Source organism: Aulostomus chinensis, chromosome 2, assembly GCF_037954235.1.
Source record: "Aulostomus chinensis isolate RoL2024-O1b breed Wild chromosome 2, RoL_Achi_v1.0, whole genome shotgun sequence".
Classification (NCBI taxonomy): domain Eukaryota; kingdom Metazoa; phylum Chordata; class Actinopteri; order Syngnathiformes; family Aulostomidae; genus Aulostomus; species Aulostomus chinensis.
Window position 1 is genome coordinate 31,979,341 of NC_141321.1, and position 26,019 is coordinate 32,005,359.

General features: G+C 45.3%; 1 long non-coding RNA gene across 5 annotated transcripts in view; it reads left to right on the forward strand.

Moving 5' to 3' along the window:
• Nucleotides 1-1,186: 1,186 nt before the first annotated feature.
• LOC147269755 (uncharacterized) overlaps nucleotides 1,187-26,019 on the forward strand; it is a 30,292-nt gene continuing 5,459 nt past the window's right edge. Inside the window, exons 1-3 of one of the 5 annotated variants that reach the window (XR_015111583.1) lie at nucleotides 1,187-1,256; nucleotides 5,344-5,446; nucleotides 18,294-18,657. This is a non-coding gene — a long non-coding RNA (uncharacterized LOC147269755). Of the gene's footprint in view, nucleotides 1,257-5,343; nucleotides 5,447-10,029; nucleotides 10,160-14,489; nucleotides 14,596-15,494; nucleotides 15,952-18,293; nucleotides 18,658-26,019 lie in introns of those variants that run through there. The other 4 variants (XR_015111579.1, XR_015111582.1, XR_015111580.1 and 1 more) reach the window with 4 other exon arrangements.

The following is a 26,019-nucleotide window of genomic DNA, read 5'->3' on the forward strand; positions in this document are numbered from 1 at the left end:
ACCTGGGCTACAGGTAAAAAAAATTTAAAAAAAAGTATCCACACTTGTCAAAAAATGGTTTCCCAAGGTCGGTCTCTGTCATTTTAGGCTCCTCTTGTTAATTTTTTTCCGATACATTTTATTTGTCGGTTATTTAATACTGTGACTCCACCGTCTCCCTAAGGCTGAGTGGGAATTAAAAAGAACCAAACAAAAATAAAAGATGTGCGATAATCAGCAAACATTACACCTGGAGAAAAATGAAAAAGTTCAGGCACAAATAAAATATCAGCCGAGCCATCGACGCGCAGGTCACCTGATGCATTCTGAGACCCAATCAGCACCCACAGGTAAGCGCTGATCAACCCAAGAGGAGCCGTCTACCAATCACTGGAGGGGGAGAGGCTTCAAGCAACACGATGCTGACGTGATCTTGCCAGATGCCGCCTCTTTGCTCTCATTCTCTTACTGGTGAGGAATTTATGGGGTCATGCCAGGTTCACGCCCTGGGTCACGACTTTCATTTTGGAATTTAAAGTTCCCCCCAGGGCTTCTCCTTATATGTAGGAGCACTGTGACACCAGCGAGGGAGGGGCTGGTCTGTTAGGTGGCAGAGCTCTTAACCTGGACGCGGCATCACGAGAGACGCTGCTCTCGTCCCAGCTTTTCATGACATCTGGAAAATAATCAAGTGGCATATACTTTGGATGTTGGTCTTTATTTATAAGAGTATTGTCACACTCATTGCTTTACTTAATATACAACCAAAGGCAACACAACTTCAGTGAGCGCTGATGTGTCTCTGTGTCGCGGTGACTGTCCAGTCTCCAGTGTGTCCTGCGCCATCTTGGCTTTTTGTGACCAAAGCAATGGGAAGTCCTGGACCCATAGAAGAGGTAGAAGGACCAACACTAAACTGACGCCATGGCAGCAAACTGGCTGGTTACCAAACCATCAAGGAACTCAGTGACACAGGAAGTGGAAACACACACACCAAAAAAACACTTTAAAAAAAGGGAAACTAAACAGGACAATTTGTCTGTCAGTTGAAATAAATATTCTATTGATCAAAAAGGTGTTCAAATTCCAGACTTAAGTCTAATAGAATACAGAAAATAAAGGAATAATCACACCCCTCCCCCCCTTTTAGAGGCTGGCACTTGGTACGATCCAATTGGACTTCCCAAGACCTCACCTTCCAGGTGTCAGTCATTTGCCTGATACTGGACCGATGATCCTGGCAGATCCTGACAGAAGCAAGGAACCCTCAACCACCGGTAAAACCAAAACAATTGAAGGAGTCCTAACTTGATGAGCGCAGATATCGAGAGTATGAAACTTGACGAAAGGCGTTTAGAGCTACAAGTAGAACTAATGTGCTTTCAACAAACGCTGCCACTCGCGTTTAGGTGGTGTCAGAGGTCATCCTTCGACTGTCGCAGGGCTTGTGCATTGTGGGTGTTATGAAATGTCTAAATTTAAGAAAGCTAACAGGTTTGGACTGGTTTCTGTAGTCTGTCAGCACGCGTGGCCCTGAAAACGTGTGTTCACTTAAAGAAGCACGTGGCAGTGGTGAAAACTGGGAACGAAGTGGAAGAATGCTGAAAACAAATGGCGTTTCATTGGTTTATAGCTTGCGTGTAGCACACTGAGCTAGCATGTAGCACACTGAGCTAGCAAGTAGCAAGCCAGTCTGACCACTGATCATCCAACCAACCAACTAAATGGAGTTCATGCAATTAAGCAAGTCAAGTAAAAACCATGAAACCAATGTGGTGACCAGAGCAAATTCACATTCCAGAAATAAGCAATTAACAAATGATTGAAATAATCAGTCTCAGTTCATAGCTCCACACCTCTTCCGAGGCTTCCTTTTCAGCTCACTCTTGGTAGCCAGGAGTCTGACACGTATTTGACACTTGCACAACAGTTACTTTGCTGTAATGCTGTTCTTTGAGAGTGACGCAAGTTCAAAATGGCTGCCGTGGGGTTTCTCTGTGGTGTGACTGTGGTTCCCTCCTGTAGAATTCCTCTGTACATATGTCGGCCCCCCTCCGCGTTCACCCTCCTGTTAGTTTGGGGGGGGAGGGGGGGGGCGCGCGGTGCCTTTAAGAGCGGCATGCTCTTGCTACTCCAGGCCTAATGTCATTACTCTGTACAAACTTGGTGTGACAGAGGCAGGAGGCGCCCACAGATTGATGACATTTTATTGTTATTGCAGCGCCACTATTAACTGTTCACCACTCCGGCTTCTGCTGCTGAGGGCTCCGACCTAGTGAGAGAGAAAACACAAAAACGGCAAATTGAACACATTGCTGGTGTGATGCGGAGAAAAATGATTAATTTGAGTATACAATTGCTATTTTGATATATTTTCTGTCATGCATTTTCATACTATCATGTTACAATCCTCTGCACAGGTCTGGTGCACATTACCTGACCTGGAGAGAAATATTTAATTTGTGTACCTGGCTGGTTTTACGAACACGTTTTTTTTTTTTTCAAGTGTGGAGGAGAGAATGGCAGGTGGTACATGGAAGTGGATTTTAAAGAGCAGAGACAAAACTAAGGAATGTAAAGGCTGTGGCGTTGTGCAGGAATGAGTCATAAAATCCAGAAATTGGTATTGATGAACATCTGGTTTCTCAGTGAAATGAGAATCTCAAAACTACAGAATTTTGTCAGGCAGGTACAGTAAAATAGGAAGATGTAGTGCTCTAAACTCCTGAAACACAAGTGCATGTGATAAAATGATATTTCATTGTCTAGTGTCTGCAGAGGATTCCCCCCCCCCCCCCAAACACACGAGCGCTATTGGAACAATGCACCTGTGCACCTGCCATGCTCCATCACTGCGCCTTCTTCCCTCTCATTGGCCGACAGGCATTGTTGCCTTGGCATCTGGTTGCCACGGCCACCCACAGCCTGGCACTGCTCCATCACTATGATCAGGATTGCCACTCACTGATGACATCATCATTGCCCATCAGTCAGACCTGCTGTTACTGTCTGTCTGTGTGGCTCTCGTTCAGCCAAGCAGAAGGGTTGGGGGGCGGGGGTGGCGGCAAAAGGTGAGCAACCTCCGTCTGTACCGTCCAGTCACCATCACACCAGCATCCACGGCGCACAACCACATTTCAGTCAGACCGGATTTATTTGCCCTCACTCTTAAAAAAAAAAAAAAAAAAAAAAAGTCTCTCTCAGCCATCCACCTCTACTGCTGGTCCGTTCACCATTTTGGACCGGATGCAAGTATCTTCACAACTCTGTTTTCCACCAAATTTCTGATGTTTTTTTCATCGTCCCCAGACAGCGGTGCCGTGTGACTGGGACGATCCACCAGGGTCTCGTTAGATCTCCTATAACGCTACATTTTTGGCACGTCATGTTTCGGCTTTCCTGTCATTGGCGTCACGTTCTGTTAGCGCAACTAACGCTCCACACTCGACCCTCTCCATAGTAAAGGAGTACTCTGAGACTTGCACGTGTGACTGGAGCTCGGTTTACAGTATACTAGCTTGTTAAATGGAGGCTGGTGCCGAGGGTGTATGCTGATGTGGAAGTGCATCAACCACAACAGCAGTGACTACCGTGCTTCGTAACATCCTGAAGCATTTTCCCGTCTCCTTCGATGGGAGGAGCCCATTGTTCAACATTAATACTTCAAACTGCAAAACTAGATGCTCTGGTTCAGCCACCATTGTTCCAAGTACATGAAGAAAGTCTTTTTCAACTGCATAGAGGACCTGCTGTGAGCTAAGTTTTGTCACTGTGCTACATTGGTGGAGAAGTATGATGACCTACAGTGCAGTCTGAGGCTTCAGCGTAGGGTCCTCGTTGGCCCCCCGCGCACCTACAAATCAAGGTTAACCACCGAAACACACTGGAGACGTGCGATGTCTTACAAGTGGAGCTAGTTCTGTGGAGATGAGGTTGTTTTAGATTTCTGGAGCATAACGTAGCCGGACGATAAGAAAAATAAATACTTGTCACGCAAAAAAAACCCCATCTCGCACTTGTGACAAACATGGTCAGGGTAGCTGCTCCGCGTGATTACAGCGGTTGATGGCAATCGACACGTTATGCGGACGTACCTGGTGTATTTCAGGCCTGACTCTCGGCTCAGGTTATTAGTAGGAAAGATGAGCATATGAAAACCTTAATATAAGGGACTATGGTAAACAGTTCCTGAACACCAGCGTGTTAGAATTGCCATTCCAACCGCTTCGGTACACCGTCGTTAGCATCTTGTATTACTGCAGCAAAATTAATTTTCCAGGTAAATAACGAGTTCTGGTTTGTTGTTTGCTATTGTACAACAAATGCAACATTTGTTTGCTTTTATAATTTGATTATCAAACAAATAACCCAATAATAAGTTTCTTCCATCATTCGTATGCTAATATTGGATTTAATTTGGCTATATTGGGAGATTTCAAAGATTCTTGAGACAAAAGCTGAAGGAACTGCTCATGAATATAGCACCACAGAGATAGAATCTTCCGTTATCAATCGGAGAATCATAAGAAGGTGAGCAGCAGGACTTTAACGGTGTAGGTGAGTGCATTCTTCTGCCTCGGAGAAGATGCTGATTGGGTTCAGTTGTTTCTCTTCCTATTCCTTGCAAGCCGGACAGATATTAAAAGTGCTCCTGGCTAACAATGCTGATTTCAAGTCTCAAAAAATGCTTCAATCCAAAGTAAATTTGCCACGCTCAGCACTCCTCTGCACCTCCAGTGTGATCTACTGTCATGCCTGTGACTTGCATTATATCTCTGTATCTCTGAAGAAGCTTTGTCTCCCCGCATTTATCTGTAGCGTCATTGTCACAACATTCCGGCATTATTACTTAATATTTTCTGAATTCTCTACAAATATCTGTTCTGTTCTTATCTACAGTATATTTTTCTCTGTGCTGCTGCAACAACCCAATTTCCTTGCAGGGATCATTAAAGTCTGATCTTATCTAATCAAATTTGTGTTTATTTGCTGTGGAAAATGTGAGTTTTGTAGAAGCTCAGAGCAGTGCGATGCAACGCTGTGAGAAATTAGCCGCAGGTTTCCATTCATTCTGCCGCCTCTAGATAATACTGTCCTGTCCACTTGTTTCTGTCAATGGAGATTCGGGGTGTGAATAACTGTCAGGTGGATGATTCTATGAGGAGTTTGTATAAATGATGCCGAAAAGTTACCAAGTTTTTGATTGTGGTCTATGAGTGGGATTTAGAGGAAGAGAGAAAGCCACGGACACAGTGAGGTATAGTTCAGGGACAGACTTGATGGGATTTCAGGAATCTATGAGGCTGATGATGAATGTTTGAAATAGGTTTGTCTGCCCATTGAAAAGCCATTTGTTTTCATTAGCTCCTAATGCCAGGCTGAGTCTGCAGTGGGGGACGACGGTGGGTGGCTGAAACTCGCGCTGTGGATGGTTGATTGGATGGACCTGGCTAGCCAAAAGAAATCGGTGAGTGACCTCTTGTGGTTGTGAGTACAAGTGAAAACAGTAAAAAAAAAGAAAAGAAAAGAAAAGTGGTGGACAGTATTGTGTCACCCAAATTCAGTAGTAATATTTCATGATTGTCCTTCCAAATTCCCAAAGCAGTCGCCAGACGTGTATTTAGCTTGAGGCTAATGGAGACTGGCTTCTAACAGCAAAGCCATCCAAAGCCTCTACAACTGCGTCATCCAATACTCCACAAACACTTTGGTTTAATCTAAAAACAAAATACACAGGTGTGGCATGACTATGTCCAGCAACAGTGATGGTTGCCTAACCTTAGGGATGTAGTGACTTGAATTGTATTTAACGTGCATATTTGAACCAAAACCGTAACGTCACTCCAAGCATAAACGTTTGGATTTATTCCAAAAAACAAACCGGACAGCACCCATGCGTCGCGAAGCATCATTACTGAACAGCTGCAGGTGGAGTCGTTCAATCAAAACAACCATACAGGGTTCTCGCTCTGACCCTCAAAACTTGGTTTCCGCTAGTATTAGCAGCTAGGCCGTACACGCCAGCGGTGAAAACCCTCTATGCTCATGTAGAAGTGACTTGATGGTATCTTGTGGCCATTGTAACTGTGACTACTGGAAAGTCGGAAGTCATGTGATGTCAATAAAAGGGGAGAAAAATCTGTATACGAAGGTGGAGGTAGCAGCAGATGAATGGAATCTGCATTTGGTGATACAAAGCGCTTCTGTTTACGGGAGCCCTTTTTAATCTGATGGGTGAATTGGAAAGTTAATCAAGTTCTCAAGTTTGCGCCGTACCAGGAACACTCGTTTTGGTGCACACTTGAGCCTTCCCACCTGCCCAAGATGAAAGATGCCAACGAGACAAACACTCCCAGGTTTGTTTACCTGATCAAAACACAGGCGGTACGACAGAAAAAGGCTGTTGAAATGAGGATGTTTGTCTGTTTGATCTCAGGATTCAACCTCACAGCATCAACCTCACGTAAGAGTGTGGCGAGGCTGTGGATGGAGTCTGGTAAATGATGCAATCACCAAAGTGTACGCCCATTACCTTCCACCTTTAAAACCAAACAACCCCTGGCTCCAACAACAGCCCCCCGAGGCCTGTGTAAACCTCTATTTATAAGCTAAGAGTGTGAGTGTATAGCTTTATGTTGTGTAGATTGTAATATATAACTTGCGCCTTTTAGAGTAAAATCTGTGCCCATCTATGCTGTAGCGTCTCTTATAATACAAGAAGATCTATAAGTAGGGAATATGAACAGCCCTGGATTGGCCTTTCCCAGTCTGAAAGTGTTTGTTCATGTGGAGCTGAGAGCGGCCAGAATCAATAAGAGAGAAAAATAGGAAAATGACATGGCTCTCTCCAGATGAAAGATCTAATCTCCAATATCCATTTACAGCTCAGGGCCTCACACTAGAGCAGCAACACTGCATCCCAGTTACAGTAACAACACAGATCTCATGGGCAGATCATTGTCCACATCCATCCTCGCGCTTGCTCCTCAATGCTTTTAACAATGTTCCAAAGGCTGCCTGCTAAAAGCTACTTTTGCTGTTGTTGCTTTTATGTTTTTGCAGCTCTCTCAATTTCTCCCCCATAATTAGGGGATGAAGGTTGACTTGCATTTGACACAAAGCTGTGTCCTGTTTCTGATAAAGCTTCCACTTAGACGCAATGACAATTTAATACCCTCAATATAGTACTTAAAGTATTTCATTTGCTTCCCACTGCATTTGTGCGGCTCCTCTTTCTTGCAGCTGAATATTAACGTTGAATATTGGCGTGTTGCAGGCTCGCCGGGTCACATTAACAAACACTGACATGCATGTATTAAAACCATACGACATTCTGGGCCAAGTCTTTTGCTTGCCGTTTGGTTTCTCGCTCCCGCTCTTCTCCTCCTTCTTCATCCTTCCTTCTGAAGGAGAAGCGCCTTTGTAGTTTCTGTCTGCCCTTATCGGCCCTGGCATGAAGCACTTGCCTCTGCCACTGTCCTCATGTTCTCTGCAAGCTCCCACTTTTGTGTCGCCTAATGGACTCTGACCAAAATTAGACATACTCTTCAACTTTTAAACTGAAGGAGCCCCTTCAATGGTTCCTTTGTGAAGTGCTGCCACCGCTGTGAAGGGAGGGTGTGTGACTGGAAGCGTGTGTGTGGATATCAAAAAGTAGTGGAATGCTGGACTGTTTTATGGTAGACATGAGGAATTTAGGCTTGAGCTTCAGTCAGCCTTCAGGCGACTGGACCGCTCTCTTCTCTGTCAACACAGACTGAACACCCGTCCCTTCCTCTATTTGCATTGTTACTGGTGAAAAACAACTTCAGTTCCTGCATTTCAGTTCCCCCCCCCCCCCCCCAAATATGTTCATGCATTTTTCAAAGTTCTATGGGATCCTATTGGTCAGACTTTGTCCAGACTATTAAAAAAAAAATAACGAGGTCAAACTCCGGTTTAACACCAGACCGTGTTGGTCTGTGTTTGTAAAAGTGGCCAGTTTGTCAGTGGGTCTATAATGAATTCAATACAGCAATATATCGCTTTTTAAAAAAAAAAAAAAAAAAACTGCTTTATTTCATCCAGAGTGTCGACATCATTCAGCAGTATAGCGCGATAACATCCTATTGTGACCATCTATGTTCCTGCTGCTTTATAATGTGATGAACATATTATTAGACCATGTGGGACCCAGCAAGTTGTATTTTTAGCCCTGAACTTTACAGTAAACGTGTAGCGCACTCCAGTACATCGTGCTAAAATTGTACTGTTAGCCGTGAATGTTGATATGAATCGTATCGCGGGGTCCTTGCTGGTACGCCCTCCTTGAGGGTTCTACATAAAGGCTCAAGTCGTGGTTGGAGCAGATGCTTTTCGCAACCTTCGTTGAAAGCAGCCAAAGATCCCAATCAAACCGCCTTAAACCCATAATTTGGTTCTTGACTTAGACTTCTAAAACCTTCACATTTATTTAGCTTGTTCTATCGGGAACACAGTACGTAACCCTCAAACCTCCGCGTGTCGTTTCAGAGCATCGTAACCCTCACTGTAAACAAAAGTAGCAAATCGCCAAGCAATGATAAAAACGGTCTCCCGTGGCTCTCAGCCCAAGTTCCTTCCGATCGCACGTTTTTCTTTGATCAAAGCTTCTTGGGTTGATATGTAGGGGGCGGCGTGTTTGCTCTCAGTGTTCTGCGTCTTCACACTGGCCAAAAACAGACGTTAGACTAAGATGAACACGTTTGGTGTATTTTCTAATCAGTCCGGTTTTGGTTTCAAAGTGCACAAATTAGAGGGAACCTGCGGCGGTGTGCCTCCATGATGTGTGCTGGTCCCTGTCACCTTTGCCCCCTACAGTATTTTCAGGTCGTCCTTGTGACCCTGTGGACATTTGAGCCAGATTTGAAGCAATTTCCTCAGGTTGCTACACAGATTACTGCTTTGACAAGAATTAGACATACAACCCAAGCACATTGTGCCTCTGGTCTTTGACTTTCCAGTGGAGGTGCAAATGAGTGAAACTGGAAATGTGCTCACAGAACTCTTTAATTTGTAAAAAAAAAAAAAGAGCACCAGTAGAAAAAAGAACCCCTTTGGCCCAGTTGTCAAGCAACCATTTGACATCCAATAATCATCAGTGTTTGGGTTCAGTTCCTGCAATTGGATCTGAGATGCGTGATTCTCATCCGCTTCTTGCTACTTCGACTCCCCTCCCCTACAGTCAGGCTTCACCCCTCAACGTGGGGAGGATGGAGGTGGAGGGAGAGAGAGAAGATTATAAATCAAGGTAAACGGCGCCTGTTTAACCCCCGCTATGATGTCATTTCCATCAGAGCAGCAACACGCTGGCTTCCTCTTCTCAAAGCCCTACTGTACATTACACCTGCTACCATGCATGTTACCTTTGTGTGTGCGCGCGCACGCACACACACACACACACACACACATCCTGCTACTCCCTATGCACCAGACGCAAGGTTGTTAAGGCAGGCTGGGGGCATATTGGGGATAAGAGGGGAGGGAGGGCGAGTACCTTACAGCTGCACTGAAAATGGTAGGAGCCACACACACACACACTTAATATCTCCCCTGGCACACTTCAGACTCCTCATTAGATATTTATGTTTGTGGATCTAAGCTCCTCGTGTACCATGACTTGTCAGTTAGTGTGTGTGTGTGTGTGTGTGTGTGTTAAGTGCATATGTATGTGAACATGTAGTGTCCTCGGCATTTGTGGTGTGTGTATATGAAGGAGGATGATGGGTACCAGTGTTAGCAGGCTGTACTCTGAGCTAATGTTTTGTTTTTTTTTCCTAAGTGCTTCGTCTTGTGGCATTTGTGTGATACATTTCCCAGAAATCTCTGGCCACAAATCAAAAGGTTGTCCGTTCGCTTCTGTTGACGTTCCGTCTCAGTCCACTTACAAAAATAATAAAAAAAACAAAACCACTGGTATGATGATCCAGAACATGTCCAAGGACCGGTAGGTCAAGGGCAACTGGTTGTCCAGGACGTTTCACCTCATCTAGAAGGCGAAGCTTCTGATATGTGGCTCGGTCTTTGTTTCAGCTGTCACCGCGTCAGGTCTGAAAGAAGGTTGCAGATGCAAGCATTCAACATGAGTTCCCTCAGGAGGTGACCAGGCATGTCCCCGGTAGTTGCGAGGCACTTGATTCATATTAAAGAAATGACACATTGGAAACTTGAGTTTGAATCATTTGGAACCTTGATACTGAAGTTCCATTCTGACTGCTGCCGCACTCTGGCTACGAGGGGCATCTTGAGTGCGAGAGGGCCGTCTTCATCAGGATGTTCTGGGCTCCATTTAGCGCGATGATGCACGTCGTCTGACAGGTTAGTGATTTAAACATTTTTCTCGCAGAGACTGAGGACAGGCTCCAAGGCTTTGTTGCTAAAAGTGACTAGAAGCATTTATAGACCTAAACCTGCCGTCCATCACCAATCCAAAGTCTTTAGGGGGGCACTCTAAGTTGAGGCAGAGGTCGTGTACCTGTAACAACGGTTGACTCAGCGACAGGATGGCCCAGATTCTGTAGAAGAAGAAAACTTTGATTGTCATGTTTGTGGCAAATCATATCCATCTCTGTCTGGCACTGTGAGACCACTTGGTTAGGAAGTGCTCCTGGCTGTGGGAACCATAGCTGTTGGGGCCCCCCCTCAGGAGGTCGGGACTGAAGAAGCTCCTTGGATGAGAGGCTCCCCTTTTACCTTTGTCTCTGTGAGACCTCCATCAGTCCACGTCTGCAGCGAGGAAAGGAAGGCGGTGTCTGCCAAGCTGTGCGGCAATGAGGGAGCGATGGGGTCTATTGAGATTTGATTAGCGTGTTGGTGACTGATGTGCGCTTGAGATGGTGCCTGCTTCGCCCTCAGGTCAATGACATTTAAAACACTGCAGAGGGGGAAAAAAGGGAGGCGGGGTTTGGGTGTGTATTCCCAGAGACCCATTTAGGTTGGAGGCCCAGCCTGCCTCGGCTCTAGCAGAGTGAGGAGGGTGAAGCTGGAAATTACTCAGAGGTTTTTACAACCTCATTGGACATCAAAGACAAACATGCTTTTATGTCGAGTTATCCTTTGATCCTTTGACACCACGGACGAGAGGTTCAGGTTGGTTGGGGTAAATGGGGCTTAAAAAAAAAACTTTAAAAAAGGACAAATCAGTTTGGGACCAGCAGAATAAACTTTAGTTGCCATTTCAATTTCACCCGAACTCATCCAAGCAGCATAATGTTCGGCTAGTAATGTAGCAGAGGACAGACGTCGGCTTGGAAGTCATGAAAGGTCACAGGAACTGCTGCGTGTGTGTGTGTGTGTGTGTGTGTGTGTGTGTGTGTATTACTGAATGTGTCTCATCGTTATGCTATAGTTCCTTGGGGTGTTCAAGAATGTTGGCTAATGCAGTTAGCAGGAGATGACCAGCTAACGTTAGAAAAGAGCGCTAATGGCAGTTTTTGTTGTTTAAAGTGATCGCAGTATTTCTGTATTAACGGTACATCCATTGAGCGTGCACGAAAAGCGTCGGAACAAACTACCACTTGTTTGAAAGAGGAGTACCTTTGCTAATTATTGAAGTATGAACACTCACACAAACACACAGATGTCTTGGTCTAATCCTAGACTTGCCCCAGAGATTGATCGATGTGGTTCCAAGCAAGTCTGAGCTGGCTTGAATAAAACAAAAACATCTTGAATGGCGTAAATGGTGAATTTATGCACTAATAATAGTAACACATTTCTATCAAAACACTATAAATTATATTTTCGGGCTTTAGACTTGTCGGGGGAATTTTCTTAAGTTTAAAAAGTCTTGGCAGGTAAATCACGACACGAGGATAATATTTCCATCGCTCACTATCAGATGTTTCTAAACTTTCCACTGAAACCTTTAATTTCAGTATTTATTCGGTTTTTAATCTGTTATTCTTTTTAAAGGGAGAAACTAGGACCACCACTGCTGCCAGGGGTGCAGAACACACACACACACACACACACACACACACACGCTCACACCAGCAGTATGGACAACATACACATGGCCTGGCTGGACTTGATGAATGGGTCTAGTTTAAATTATTTTTGCAGATCTCATTTAGGCCCTTGAAGAAGAGATCCAGCCTGTTTATTCATTTCACATTTGCACCCTGGCTTCAATATCTCTGTCTCTGCCTGCAAAGGATGTTCCCTCCTCCATCCAAGGAAGAAAAAAGAAGCATGGAAAAGAAAAGACAGAAGGAGAAAGGGAGACGAGGGAAGAGAGGAAAAAGCAATTTACACAATGTACATAAAATGATGCGCTCAGAGTTTGATAACCTGCATAAATTATAGAGTATAATTAAATATTATACTCGGTGAATCACCAAGGAGATAGGATGGTAGGAGAAGAGACATGAGGATAAAAGCAGTGTGGGGGGGGGGGGGGGGCAAAAGATGGGGAAGAAGAGAGAGCGGTAGGTTTGGATCTCATAATTGTTTTTATTGATTATTTCTTAAGGTGAAATGGTTTTAAGATAAAAACAGGTGAGGGAAGGGCAGAAACCAGGGTGGTCTCTTTTCCTCCACTCAAAACAAAAAAACCTGAGGAGGATTCTTGACATTGTCGGCTTGCCTCAGTGGTGGCCCATATAAATTAAATGGAATATTAAAAATTTAAATTGTTCGGCAAAGGGTAGGCGTGGAAGTCGTCTCTGGTGAGCGCACAATTGACCCAAAAATATATTCAAATTAGCACAGCTAAACAGTGTCGCCCCCCCCCCCCCCCCCGCAGGCCAAGGGGTGGGGGTGTTTGCTAGTTTGTGTGTGCTGCTACATGGACACGTTTGTTCGCTCGCTTGTCCTCTTGAACCTGCAAGAGCTGTTATGGTGTTTGTGGAGAGGAGGTGTTCTGGGGTAGAGGCCATGACAGGCGAGAGAGGGGGCACCACTGGTGGGTTGAGTAGACCAGACTGGACCCCCTGTGCTGTCGTAGACCACTTATGTCTTTACGCCCCAGCGCCACTGCGCGTCTGTCTATCCCATGCTCCTTAACGCCTGGAGGAAACCTCCCCGAGCTCAGCACAAGTCCTCTGAGACTCGAAGATGACCTGAGAAGACTGTGGTCATCAAAGCTCAAGTGTCACCTCACATGAAAAATTGATTTATATTCCAAAAAAAAATAAAAATAAATAAAAGCTACCCTTCTTAAATCAGCCAATTTGCTATGGGGGTTTTGAATTGCAGTGTAGGCTAACAAAACATGCTAACACTTACGCTTGTGGGACGAAGTAAAGTTGTTGTTAGGATTCTAGATGGAGGTCTGAGCCCACAATACGTCATTTCCAGTTCCTGTGTTTAACCTGAATTCCACTCCACACTTTGGGGGGGAAAAAACCCCCAAAACAAAACAGGTTTTTCATTACGAAACCTTATGATGGCGCTTCTGTTAGCAGAGGACGCGAGGAGTTCAGTGCACCTGGATATTTAGCGTCCGCCGTGATGGCGAGCAGCTGGACACGGAAAGAAAAGAATGTTAGCTTCATAAAGTTTAATAGTATGAAGCTCTAAAACCGGAGGATTGATGGCCTGAGTGATGACGAAACATCAGCCGGAGCACAGATGGAGGGAGCTGCGCCTGCGAGGAGCAAACTACTATTTAGCTTAGAAGTAAAACCACATTACCTAACGACCACTCCATCTTTGTCTCTCCCCCTCTCTCAGCCATTGTTTATTCAAATTTTACAGACGGGGTACTTTTTACAGTTCAGCACCTTCGCCAGTTTTGTGAGCGAACGGCATTATGCCTGTATTATTATGCAATTCATCACCAATAATAGATTTGTTTACGGGGGCCCCTGTCTCTCGCCTGCTCTCAGCGCTGCATTTTCAAAATAATAATAATAATACATAGTGTATAATGACGGTAATGGTACGGAGGCTTTGATAATAGATGTGCTGGGAGGGATAAGGGAGCCTTGATCAGCCTGGGTCTCAGCTCAATTGTCTTCAAAGCGCTGTTTAATGTAGAATAGGCGTCCTGGGAGATTGTCTCGAAACCAAGAAAAAGGTGGGTGTACGGATAAGAGAAATGAACGCACCAATGGGAGTATGTGCACACACACACACACGTACACTACATACTCAAATAAGCTTTCACACACCCACCCACCGGCGTGTCTCTCCTCAGAGGGCTCTCTGGTGTAAATGTGTTAAAACTCTCCCCTGGTCTTTGGCTCCTGCTGAATAAATCTGTGTTTTAGTCTTCACTTTAGCACTTTAAACTCGGGGTATTTCCAGCATGTTTTCTCTCCGCCGCCTCCTGGGCATTAGCTGAGATCTGGAGCTGCCGACGGATATAGCAGCGCTCGTGTGTGTGTGTGTGTGTGTGTGTGTGTGCGCGCAGTGGTACATGAAGGTGAGAATGTTTTATTGCTTTCCCCAGGAAAAGTGCGTACATTCCAACTCCATCATGTTTAAACAATAATATTACAGTTGAGAAATATGTTCTTAACTTTCATTATCACTTGTTCTAATTCAAGATAAATCATGCAGACCCCATCCTGTGACGCCGTTGATGAGAGGGGACAGGAAAGTAAATGATGACGGGACGACGAGAGCATTAATTACAAATTGTGTTAAAACCACTTCAAATCCCTTGCTGCCAAGAGTGCAATATCACTGATTTATGGGAAAAGGAGAAAACATGTCAAACTGTTACAGGCTTCAAGAGAAAACTATTTTGAAATTGCAACTTTCTAAATTGATAATATCCTCATTAAATATTGAATACAATTATCCCTGACTGCATGTCATCACACGCTAATCCCACCACTTACCTGCAATCAGCCTGTCGCTAATAATGGGTTAGTAATGGTGGGTTGGATCGGGTCGATTAGATAGGCGCCTGTCGCTTTAAACTATTGGGTTGAATAGTGTGTATGTAGAGAATACAAGTACATAGAAAAGTCCAACTACAGCCAAACCGGAGTCTCCTCACAGCTCTGGGAGTCGGGTGCAGCCCTGAATTACTGTGCTTTTATCGTTCCTTTTTAAGAACGTCTGCATTGGGAACATGTTTGAATCGTGTTGGTGCTCCGTTCCGTCGGACATCTCAGCGCCTATGCGGCGAAAAAAATTGTTGTTTTATGGGTGTGAAATGCTTGAAAACAGTTTTGTCAGACAGCACTTGAGTAAACGTACCTCTGTCCTTGTCTGGCTGTCAATCATTCAGTTGTTATATAAAAAATGTAATCAATTTGTCTATCAGCTTTCACACAACTATGATTCTGTCACACACACACACACACACACACAGTCGCATTGCACAGTGACATAATCAGTTCTGGCAAGCTCATCACCTCTTCATCCACATGACAGAGTTCTCTCTCTCTCGTGTGTGTGTGTGTGTGTGTGTGTGTGTGTTCACATGCTCCTGTAGTAGAGGCTGTGAAATAAAAACGCTTTGTGGGAAATTTCGGATTTTCTGACTCAAACACACATATCAAGAGCATGTTTTGCATCGGCAGTGTCTGTTATTTTTTCAGATGTGACCAAGTTCAGCGTGGACGCCGTCAGAGTTTCTCCACCTGGCAGCCATGTTGGTCTCGTCTCCAGGCGGTTGTTTCAGGGGGAGTCGGCAGCAGGCTCCTATCTGGATCAATACAGAGATCCACAACCGCACATTCAACAACACAGCAGTTGGAACAATCATCAGTCAAATCTGAGAGGAAAAAAAAAAATACTGGAAAATTGTATTTGAAGTTCCTCTGCACCAACCCCTTCCTGCTGAAGCGGTCGAGAGCGTCCAGGTTTCTTGCTTCACCCTCGCTGCCGGAGCTCGCGCCTTTCACCTCTCTCTACCCGACCAATCAAAATCAAGAACAGGAGGGGCTTATGACCGAGGGGCTTGCAACAGAGTGCCGCAGGAATGTTTTAAATCTATTTTGATTTTACTTTTGTTCAACCAGGCAACTCAGTAAGAGTAAATTCTTAATTCCAAAGGCGGCTCGTTTTGAGGTCCGGGAGTAAAATAACATAAATTTGTGAACAAACCCGGACGTTGGCAACACTGCGAGTTCCCTCGGCCGTAAGCTCTTGGATTGGTTCACTGGATTTTTGATTCTTGCGGATGATAAACTGTGGTGAGCAGAAGTCGATGAAACTTTCGCGTTTATGATGTCGGGAAGATCGCCCTCAACCATGAACACCACTTTGATGATTTATGAAGCGCGAGTGCAACCATTGGAAGTTCAACGCTAACGTGAGGCTGTGAACGAACTGCACCACGGACGTGTGAGTTTGCAGTGACCACAACAAGCTTAGCGCTGCTTCTGTTCTCACTGGGATGACATTGAACGCCCTTGACAACCTCTGTAGCCTCTCTTGTCAGCAGCTGCCATTCTTAAGACGAATGAAAAAGCTTCAAAATTCTCGACTGAGGTGTTCATGAGTGCACTTAATGCCATTTAATCCAACAAAACAGGCAAATTTCTGAAGTTTGTGTTCACCACAGACTCATTTCAGGCATTCCACCAGAAACCATTTGGAGGAAGGTCAGACGTAGACGAGGGAACTGGACAGTGATGCGATTGTATCTTCAGGTTTCAGGACTTACTCTTGCCTCACTCCACATTGTCGGGAACTGACCCAAGCTGTTGTTAAGACACTAATATTGAATGATTTTACCAGATTTAAAATCAAGAGTGGGCGGCACGGTGGTGCAGGGGTCAGCACTGTCGCCTCACAGCAAGAAGGTTCCGGGTTCGAGTCCCAGCTCGGGCACGGGATCTTTCTGTGTGGAGTCTCCATGTTCTCCCTGTTCCTGCTGGGTTCTCTCTGGTACTCCAGCTTCTTCCCACCATCCAAAGACATGCAATTGGGGACTAGACTGATTGGATTCTCTAAATTGACCGTAGGTGTGAATGTGAGTGTGAATGGTTGTCTGTCTGTCTGTGTTGCCCCTGCGATGGACTGGCGACCTGTCCAGGGTGAACCCCGCCTCTCGCCTGTAGCCGCTGAGGTAGGCTCCAGCCCCCCCCCCCCCCCCGCGACCCTTAACAGGAATAAGTGGAAGACGATGGTTGGATGGATGGAAAATGAAGAGTGTGGTCGAATGCTGCTTTCTGTTCAAGACCCTCAACACAGTAAAGTTGTTGGAGGAAACGCTAAACCAGACTTGAAATTTGCGCTCTTGTTGTTCCAACTCGTCAGCGTAGCGTCTAACTTGTCTCCGCGATGTCATAACCGATTTTAGGGAATTCTGTTCCCCCAGTTTCCAAATCGATGGCCGTGTTGTTGCAAAGCCTTGTTTGCGTTCACTTTTAAACCACAGGCTGCTGTCTTCAGACGAGGGTGCTGACCACACCGGCCGTTATTGGTTTAATGTATGATTGTGTTTTCTAACGGACGCTTTGCCGCTTACGCTTTGCTTCTGAGTTGACGCCAGGGGGCTACAGCTGGCTGCAGAAGTGCTAGAGGGACGTTTTTTGTACGTTAAACACTTCTCCCTTGCAAGTGAGATCTCAGATCTCCAAAAAAAACAAAAAAAAAACAAAACACACATCTTGTTAGGAGGAAAAACTTGATACATATGGAAGGGCCTGACAGAGCAGCGGAGCGATGAGGGACAGGTGTGGCCCGATGTGACGGCAAATCACTAACACACACACACATTCCATATGTCGCCAGGTGTGGCTGTCACCCTCTCCTGCCCTGTGCTCCACAGTAATAAATTTAACAGGATAGTTTCATCATCAAATATCCAAATGATGATTGCTTACTTTGCCTAATCTCCTAATGCCGCTGACCTCTAAATGCGTGGAGGGTAATCATGTTTTCCTGCTTGTTGCTGCGATGCTGCACGGGCCGCCTGCTTTATTTTGGTAAAACACTGGGGAATGCTGAAGCACCGCAGAAGGCCTCTTGTAATCAGACTTCTTCATGTGTGTTAGCGAGTGTGTATGTGTGCTCTTTTTTTTTTTTTCTTCTTCTTCTGCTGTTTGTGATTGGCGGTGAATGCAAAGTGACTGTCAGGGATCCTCATGAATGCCGAAGTAGCTCATTGACTGTGAACCGGCTCTTGTTAGCAGTTGGGTAAGCAGGAATAGAAATATAAGCACTTGGACTATTTATTCATGCTGACTGCCTTCCTCTGGCTTTTTGAAGGTAAAGAGGGACCGTGTGTGTGTGTGTGTGTGTGTGTGTGTGTGTGTGTCCCATCTGCCTCTTTCTGCAGATGAGGGACAAATTAAAGGAAAAACAGTTTGCCGTGGCGGTGGAGAGTGAAGTGTTAACATGTCGAAATCTGCCTCACGTTATTTGTCGTGTTTCCGTTTAACTGTCAGGCAAATTTGAAGCAAACTGTGGAAACATTCTTTCAAGGTGTGGAAGAGACATCCCTGCTCGGAGGGACGGACGGACGACCTAAACACCAAAGAGCGCAGTTCCATTTATCTCCGAGTTGGTCTTCAATACCCGAGAAAACATTCCTGACCAGCCTCCATCCGTTTAGTCCGACTCACCACATTCTCCTCCCCTTCCCTCTCAAGGTGTTCCCCTTTTGGTTTTACTGGGGAACCGTCTGTGTGCCACGAGACGGCGGTGATTTTAGCCTTTTTAGTTGACAGCAGCTGTGTGATGAAGACGAAAGAGCCAAGATGGAACCAAACAGTTTCTGCGCTGCAACACAACCCCGTGAAATCTATCTAATTAGGCGCTCAAATTATGAGAATTGTTTTACAGTAGTTGTTCAATTCCCATTTTTGCTGTTTCATCTCGATCCTAAAACATCGTTCTCTGACCGACCCTGAAATGATTGCTGCTCTGTTGGCTTGCAAAAAGAAACACAGGTCATTTAAATCTGAAGCATATATGCATCCAGATCTCCAGTCGGCTCTAATCATCATCATCACTGTCGGCTACACAAGCTTGGACAAAAATATGTGTTGCCTGATTTAGCTTTGTTGGGAGATTTGTTAAAAAGGAAAAACTGGCAGCAGAGGGACAAAATGTTCCTCTGTTAGCTGGTTTCTAGATTATAAGTTTGCTCCAGCTGTCCTGCTGCGGGTCGGGATGGTAGAAGTCTGGATCCTCCTGATATTCAGCCTCCCTGGTAGTCACCTGCTGCCTTTAAAAAAAAAAAAAAAAAAAAAAATGAGACCAATTCATTTAGGGGTAAACAGCTTATATATAATATCAGTCTGACAGAAAATCAAAGTCCTTAAATCTGTTTTACTCCCAGATCATTGCTGGGTGTGTTCTGTCCCATTTCCAGCTGGGGTTGGGTCACTTTTTAATTTGTAAATGGGCCATAATGGGCCATATCTTGTAATCTACTGCAGCATCTGGGGGCAGAGCCAAGTCTCTCTGCAGCTTGTTTAATAGTCACACAATGCATTTGGTCGCTGGTTCAACAACACCCGGACCTGGACTTTTCAGCAGAGGATTGATGTTTGACTCCCGTCCAGGTCCCTACAACACTTTACACAAGTTTAAGTCCAGCTGACGATGTTTCCCAAACTATAAGGGTTAGTTACTCAGAAATGGGTGTCTTGAGCTCACAAATATTTTATTTCCTCCTGTACTACTTGTAGAAAGTAGCACAGGAGGGATTTAGCTTGAGGCTAATGAAACCTGATGGCTAAAAACGGCTACGCTGTCCAAAAAATGTCAGTTTACAAACGCTGAGCCTTTTTTCATTAGAATCTACGTCTTCTCTTTGCAGTGGACGAGCCTGAGTGTGTCGGGTCAGCCAAATGTCCCAGGTGGTCCCGCTGAGCGCCAACGTCATCAAGCACAGAACCAAAAGCGTTAGAGTAGCTTTCTTTTTAGTGGTTGCCAGTCCAAAGTTTGGACTCACCTGCTCATTGAATGTTTTTTCTTTATTTTCATGACTGCTGACATTGTAGGCTCTCACTGAAGGCATCAAAACTATGAATGAACACCTATGGAATTATGTAGTCAACAGAAAAGTGTGAAATGACTCAAAACATGTTTCACATTTTAGATTCTTCAATATCACCACCTTTTGCTTCGACTCCCGCTCTTCTCACTCCTGGCGTTCTCCCCATCAGCTTCATGAGGTCGTCACCTGAAACGGTTCCCCAACAGTCTCGAAGGAGTTCCCGGAGGTGCTGAGCACTTGTTGGCCCTTTGGCCTTCACTCTGCGGTCCATCTCATTCCAAACATCTGGATTGTCTTCAGGTCAGGTGACTGTGGAGGCCAGGTCATCAGGTGCAGCCCTCCATCTCTCTCCTTCTTGGTCAAACAGCCCTCACACAGCCTGGAGGGGTGTTTGGGGTCGTTGTCCTGTTGAAAAATCAGTGATGGTCCAACTAAACAGAAACCGGATGGGATGGCGTGCCGCTGCAGGACGCTGTGGTGGCCATGCTGGTTCAGTGAGCCTTCAGTTTTGAATAAATCCCCAACAGTGTCACCAGCAAAGGCCCCCCCCCCCCCCGCCCACACCATCACACCTCCTCCTCCATGCTTCACGGTGGGAACCCTGCATGTAGAGACCGTCCCTTCACCCTTTTCTGTGTCCCACAAAGACACGGCGGGTGGAACCAGAGATCTCACATGTGGACTCATCAGACCAAAGCCCAGATGTCCTCTGGTCTGATGTCCATTCCTTGTGTTTCTTAGCCAAAACAAATCTCTTCTACTGGTTGCTTTTCCTTAGTGGTGGTTTCTTAGCAGTTGTTGGACCATGAAGGCCTGATTGGCGCGTCTCCTCTGAACAGCTGATGCAGAGACGTGTCTGCTACTAGAACTCTGAGGCGTTTATCTGGGCTCCAGTCTGAGGAGCTGTTAGCTTGTGATTCCTGAGGCTGGTGACTGGGATGAACTCATCCTCAGCAGCAGAGGAGACTCTTGGTCTTCCTGTCCTGGGGAGGTCCTCGTGTGAGCCAGTTTCATCGTAGCGCTTGATGGTTTTTCTGACAGCGCTTGGGGACGCATTCGAAGTTTTTGCAATTTTCTCGACCGACTGACCTTAAAAATGAACCCCGACAAGGCAAACCTGAGAAGTGCAAACCGTTTCAAGTGACGACATCATGAAGCTCACTGAGAGACGGCCAAGGGTTTGCAGCGCTGCCAAAGCACAGGTTGGCTACTTTGAGGATTCTAAAATACAAAACATGTACACTTATTTAACAATTTTTTCTTTGCTACATAACTCCATATAGCTTACTTCATATATTTGATGTCTTCAGTATGAACCTACAATGTAGAAAGTAGTAAAAATAAGAAGATGAGAAGGCGTGTCCAAACTTTTGACTGGTCGTGTACATCGGGTATTTGTAAAAGGATATTTTGGGACAGTTTCAAATATATGTGGCTGGCTCTTGCTTCTGCAGGAATAAGTAACGGTGGAATTAAAATTTTAAAAAAGTTTATATTTGTGAGCTCAAGGCATCTATTTGTGAGTATCTGAAAGACAAACACTTCTTTTGGGTGAAGTATCCCTTAAATGTTAAAACCTCGTTTTGCCTTCAAAAACAATTCGGCTCAGGATTTAGACGCAAGTGTGTCAGGTCGCTATATTTCATTTTTTCATGTTTAAGTCAGAATAAACTGCGGTAACTCACACAGAGTGGTTATGCTGTGTTTAAGGGGGGGGGGGGAGGGCTGGTTTTCAAAGTTTTCGGTGCAATTAAATCTCCTCCTCCCGCCGTTTCTAATTCTTTGTTGTGACACTGTTGTGGGTTTTGTCTTTCAGAGTCACACTGGTGTGTGACATCCTTTTCCAGTTCGGATCAAGCACAGTGTGCAGAGACAGGAAGTGAGAAAGCGACGCAGGCAGCGCACGCGTGTGTGTGTGTGTGTGTGTGTGTGTGTTCAAATGAGTGTGCTTTTATTTTGTCTATGTGAGCTCGTAAGGTGAAGTGGGTTATAGAAGCAAGAAAGGGAAAGGGAATCCTTTTATGCATTATCAAATGTTTCTCTTTGGAAATTCAACACTCTTTTCAATATTGAGTCTAAAAAGAATGTGCTCAAGACTTTACCCTGCCTGCTAGAATTAGTCGGAGGACCATTTTTAGTCATAAATTATGCACTGAAACAAAGAGATAGTCTCTTTTTTTGTTCCCTCAGCGTACAGACCCGAGCAGGCGCCTTTTAAAAATCTTTAAAATTGTCCATTCAACTCAAAGTTACTGAGTGTAGCAAAAATGTCGAAGACATAAAGTCGGGGGAAGATTGAATAAAATAATGCGGAGGGACAGATTAGTCATGGAGTTGAGCCCACACGCTCTTTCAGTCGCAGCACAATGCCACTTTTTATAAGTGGCCCCCATCTCCACAAAGGCTGCGTTCAATATATCGAGGATGATACATGGTCAGACGTGTAATCTCCCTTTGATTCTCTGCTCTCATTCATCCCACAACCTTTTCAGCCCTGACACTGATGAGCTGCTGGGCTCAATCACACACACACACACACACACACACACACACACTTTGACGTGCACGCTTACCAGATGCGCTAACGTCTAAAAGTGTCTATACTTTTGTTGTAATAAATGTTCGTGCACACACTCCAGCTATGACAGTGACACACACACACACACACACACACACACACAGCTCATACTTCCAGGTCTTCAGAGTTCATTACAGCTGCAGCCAGTCCTGGCATCTCTATTGCAGCTCTGCAAAGTCTCCGTGGTTTTATTGACCAGAATATTCAGGTGGTACCGAGTCGACTATTGTTGGAGGATAATGGTACACAGTGTGATGTTAGCAGGCAGTGTGAACTTGTGAAGGTTTGGAATTATAAACGCTATTGGATTTCTCATATTGTGAAAATGTTAAGGTCCTCTATTTGGCAAAACACCGTCGCACTGCCCGTAAGGATCTACCTGTGGGCGAGCGGAGTTTCACCGGCAATATGTCACAGAATATTCATATTCTGCTCACGCTGGTGTATTATTATCACGAGTTAAAGGGCCGATCCTTTAAATTAATAGGATCTTTATCTTTGGTGCCCACTGCTGTGGTGTTGAGGAATGAGCTGCAGGAAGAGAAGCTTCTCCTGCAGAATCTATTTTAGACACGTACACTTTAGGATATTAGCATGTTGCTCCAGAAAGAGCTCGAGAGTGCAGTCCCAGTCAGGCACCTGTACCCTGCCAGAGCAAGTTCTTCCCCTAAAGTCTGGTTCATCAGACTGGTGTGAGTGCTCCGTTCTGCACCCAGGTGCAGTACACTTCCTTGGCCCTCGCACGACCGGTGCGTGTGCTTCAGCACTGTACACTCACATGTGCACGCTAACACAACATGGACAGGCCGGGTGTATTTTGACCACACATACAGGGAGTGAGCAAGTAGATGGAGTAGTGAAGTGTCCAGATGTGCCGATTGTGCCCCTCACTGGCTGTCTGGTAAATAAAGTGGATTCAAAACCTACATTTTGGTGTGTAACAAATGTAAACCTGTCCCTCTTTAGCAGTGTGTGGCAACGTGCGTGCAGTAAAATTTAGGATTGGAGACAATTTTCATTCTGTGTTGAGATACAACATCAGACCTGAGGGATCCCTGAGACGATGTAAGCGCGCTCAGACCCGGAGCTCCGTGAGGGAGGAGGGGGAACATTCATGCTTCAGCACGGTGCAGGGCAACCAGACCAAGTGTGTGCACACAAAATTACAGAAAGAATGGTGAGTTTGCTGAACAAGTAGGTGCTCACAGCTGATATTAGTACGAACTCCAGAGTGGACCAAAATCTCTGGTGTTGATCCCTTGCCACCTTCCCCAGACATTTGGTCTGAGCTTGCTTTGGGATCTAAAGCTAGCAGCTCTGTGGGGCTCTACTGCTACACTAGCATCTGGGATGGGTCACAGTTAGTCTTTATCATTAATGTTGATGTTCCTTACTCTAGTTAAGACCTGTCGGTCTGTAGTCTAGTTCTACGGTTCCTGTAACTTTTCTTGCAAATGGGCTTGATGTTGGTTTTACCACCAGACTTGAACCCGGTTTTAACCTGGTCTTGGAGATGCACGTTGTCTCAGGTTTTCTCGCTAAAAGTGGCGTGAAACATTTAGAGAAAACCTGCTGCAAAACCTTGAAGTTGGGGTGGTAACGTACAGGAGTCGTGTACCCTGGCGTAGTTGGTTTCAGTACCAAGGACAGCCAAGGCCAATAATTCCTGTCCTCGACCAAGTGTAACTGCCGCAAGTTTGTTAGCTGGCGCTCAAGCAATTCCAGCACCTGCTGTTCAAGAATCCCGTCCCCGGTAGGAGGAGGTCATCAGGTGGCTGCTACTGTGAGACTACACGATGTGAATGCCCGTGCAAATGTGGCTGTGACTGGGATACATTTTAATCTCCAGCTGTCTCGCTCAATTGTAGCTGATCATTTATAGTTTGCAGTCACATTATGGAGGAACAAAGAAACAGTAAAGTGATTAGCATAGATACAGTAGATCAGTGCAGCCCACATAGGGAAGCACTGGCTGCCAACAAGTCCAATTAAAAAAAACAACAACAAAACTTATAAGACGCAGTGACTCCGAGGGAAATAACAGAGGCCTTACACGATTGTTTGGACTCGGGTGGCCTGTGCTCCGGAAAAGTACAGGAGATACGTAGAAAAAGCAAAAAGCTCCCAAGCAAGTCAAAGAAATCAGATCATGTCTGGAGGAGTTCTATAAAATGTACCTGGTGCAGCATCTTCCTCCATCCGTCGCTGGGCTCTTAGGCCTGCACTCCGCCTCCTAGTTGTTGTTGTTGTCTTTACTTTTTCTGGTGAGGTTAATGTGTAAAGGTGGAACCCTGAACAATAACTGACTTAGTTTTTAGACCTAGCGTTGGCCTGCTGGTTCAGCCAAACCCAGATTGTCATGTTCCCCACGTAGTTTAGCATGTCAGTATGCCAGTGTCTCATGGTGGAGAAGCCAGGAGATCCCTGAAGTTATCATCTGTTGTAAGAGTTTGGAATTGATTCTGAACTTGAATCGGGTTGAGAAAATGTGGTCGACCCACCCCTGGATCGCAATCCAGTCCTACGCGTCCAGGGGTGGAGGACTGGATTGCGATCCAGGGGTGTAGGACTGGGGGAGACACTGGCTTCCAGGTGACCCCTCACTTGCCTGTGTGCTCATGTGAAGAGTCGGGATTCCATCAACGTATTTTGATGCTTTTTCCCCCCCTTTTTTTTTTTGAAGCATCGTGTTAGAAAAGGTTTACGGAAATGGCAGCATTAGGAAGGTTTTTATGCTTGCTTGAGATGTTGTCTGTAAGTATGAATAAGTAAAAATAAAAAGGAAGATGGAAACCTGTATTTCCAGTGAACTCTGACATGTATCTTTCATTTACGCGATTGACCAGATTATTTTTTTTTTAAAAGAAAAAAGGAAGAAAAAATACTACAGTTTTTGTTTTTCTATCTTGTTAAACCTCAAAGTTCCTCAGGTTCCTGTTACAGAGGTCCCGACCTCCCCAGCTGAGAAACGAGGGAGGAAGATGAGATGATTTGGGAGCAGACAGAAGTCAGTGGTCTTTGTCACCATCACACACACTCGATCGGTTCATTCAGGACTGGAACCATCCCACGGAACGCCGCCGCCCCTCTTGTTTCCTGTCCCAGGAGAATGTGTACATCACGTTCCTGCAGCGTACACACAGCAACGCAAGTGACAAACATACATATGTGTGCGCGCCCACACACACACTCTGACATCAGGACACATACTGTACATTTGCCACATGTGGCCATTTACTTCTCTCCGAGCTATTCATTTGACAATTTCTATAACCTCTTAGAATTTCTTTATGTGAAGAAGATTGCCGCCCTGCCTCGGATTCATTATGGTGATTGAATTCCTTTCAATAGAAAACTTTTTAGAGATAGAGAGAAGGGGGGAGAGAGAGAAAGAGAGAGAGAGAGAGAGAATGATGCTGAATGAGATAGATAGAAGAAACGTAAATTAAGAGAGTGAGACAATCAGAGGACCAGACAAAGTGAGCAGTCTGAAAACTGACGGCAGCGCGGTTAAAATATAGTCGGAGTGCCTGAAGTCAGATGAGCTCAGAAGCAGGGAGGCAGTGTTTGTCGCTTCTGCCTCCCAGTT